The following is a 2,234-nucleotide window of genomic DNA, read 5'->3' as shown; positions in this document are numbered from 1 at the left end:
TTTTTGGCATAAAACCTAGTATCCGGCGTGCAGCCCAAGAGACCAAGTCCGAATCATTCACTGAATGCAATGATAAGACGGGCTGTCCCTCAGAATATTAATTACGACTATCTAGACGAACTGGAGAAACTGTAGGAATTGAAGTTTGTACAGGAAGAGCTGTTTCAAGCTCGAGCTGCTCTACTGATTTATCTGCTCATTGTCAAGTGGTAAACAGTTCTCAGCGTAAACGTAAAACGGAGAGTTCGAAACCACTCATTCTTTTCCTTTTCTTCTCGCTAAAAGTATGTCTGCCGGACTCTCAAAGATAAATTACTCCTCTAAATCACCAGTGATAAAGAAACTGCCATACACATTTCCGCGAAAGCTCGTGGCTTTCTGTCCAGACCAGAACAATTTCTGCCACTGTGGCTGTCCAAGTGATAGCGACGCTTCCTGTCTTGCGCCTATGATATGTAGCGAACGTTTCTGTACTCTCATTGACAAGTATAAAATTGAAATGATAATTAAATGGACACCCTAGCTGCAAACAGGCGTTGATGTACTTCATTGGGGACATGTTGAAAATGTGTGCCCCCACCGGGACTCGAACCCGGGATCTCCTGCTTACATGGCAGACGCTCTAGCCATCTTTTTTTTTTTTTTTAATCTCATTTTGTTCGTCATAGTTTGTTGGATCTGTTCGTGGCGGACGTTCCCTGACGCCCGTTGTTTGTTGATCAGTTGACCCAGTTTTTTTTATTACAGAGGGCAGCTAACCCTCTGACCGAACACGCTGAGCTACCGTGCCGGCTATTGTTCGTTGCGTTTGGTCTGGGCGGACATCACAACACAGCCGTTCAAGTTCATCGTTGGATTCTTTGACTCAGTTTTTTTATTACAGAGAGCACGCAACCCTCTGACCGAACACGCTGAGCTACGTCCATAGTGCGTCTGCAGGGACTTATCCCTTGCACGCTCCCCGTGAGATCCACATTCCCAACATGTCCACACCACTACATTCGTAGTGCGCCTAATAGATAATGAAGTACAACAACGCCTGTTTGCAGCTAGGGTGTCCATTTAATTATCATTTCATTTCTAGCAAAGCTGCATGGTCATCCACGGTAACTGTTCTTTCGGGAACAGATACTACCGTCATATATAGTTAAAATATGGCTTCCCGGCCATTGACCTTCTTGTGCGAACGCACACGCTATGCCCGAACTCGTACGGGACTTGGTAGATTAATCTGCCACGAGTAATGAGTATGATGGGCAAACATCTATTAGGCGCACTACGAATGTAGTGTTGTGGACATGGTGGGAATGTGTATCTCACGGGGAGCGTGCAAGGGATAAGTCCCTGCAGACGCACTATCCTCTGTGCCCGCGGTGGCTCAGATGGATAGAGCGTCTGCCATGTAAGCAGGAGATTCCGGGTTCGAGTCCCGGTCGGGGCACACATTTTCAACATGTCCCCAATGAAGTACATCAACGCCTCTTTGCAGCTAGGGTGTCCATTTAATTATCATTTCATTTCTAGCAAAGCTGCATGGTCATCCACGGTAACTGTTCTTTCGGGAACAGATACTACCGTCATATATAAGTATAAAATTACTTATTATAGTATTGTGAAATATATTCGATAAATCGTCTGAACGCCCTGCAGTAACAACAGAATTATGATCATTGCTCATGCAGCAAATGAGGTGATTCATTTTGAATTATGGAATCTAGTTTTGCGGGAAAAATGAACTTGAAAATGCATGGGGTTTTTTCTTTGGTTGCCATAAATGTATTTATAAGTAGTCATTTATATTCTAGGTTCTACTGTGATTAGAGATACTACATGCTCGAATTCGAAGCAACAAAAATGAAAGTGGTAGTTAGATATGCAATTTTGCTTTAACGTCTTCAGTCGCTCACCGAACATTCATATCCATTGTCTCTAATGCAGACGATATATATGTCTTTATGTAAACTACATAAAAATATATTAATTGATGAACCCGTAATTGGTAGCACAAACAGGCTGTTGTGTACTATTAAAGGGTTTCCAGGTACTTCTGCGTCCTACACTGTTAACAGCTGAGGCAAATATCTGGACGTGTGATTCTGAGAGATGGCCAGTTTAATTGCCGTCTTAAGTTTTAAGCCACCTCTCTTCCAAATTTCTTCGGATTACGATGAAAAATGTAATCCTGAAACATGCCCTGAATGAAAGCTCTCTTCTACATGAAGTTTGAAAGTAAG

General features: G+C 43.0%; 1 non-coding gene across 1 annotated transcript; it reads left to right on the top strand.

The window, feature by feature from the left end:
- The first annotated feature begins 1,366 nt into the window (after positions 1-1,366).
- On the top strand, positions 1,367-1,441 carry Trnat-ugu (transfer RNA threonine (anticodon UGU)). The gene has a single exon. It is a non-coding gene; the product is annotated as a tRNA-Thr (tRNA).
- The last annotated feature ends 793 nt before the right edge of the window (positions 1,442-2,234 follow it).

The sequence above is a fragment of the Schistocerca serialis genome, chromosome 3 (assembly GCF_023864345.2).
Source record: "Schistocerca serialis cubense isolate TAMUIC-IGC-003099 chromosome 3, iqSchSeri2.2, whole genome shotgun sequence".
NCBI classification, from domain to species: Eukaryota; Metazoa; Arthropoda; class Insecta; order Orthoptera; family Acrididae; genus Schistocerca; species Schistocerca serialis.
The sequence above is the reverse complement of the archived record's forward strand: the minus strand, read 5'-3'. Positions and strand labels throughout refer to the sequence as shown.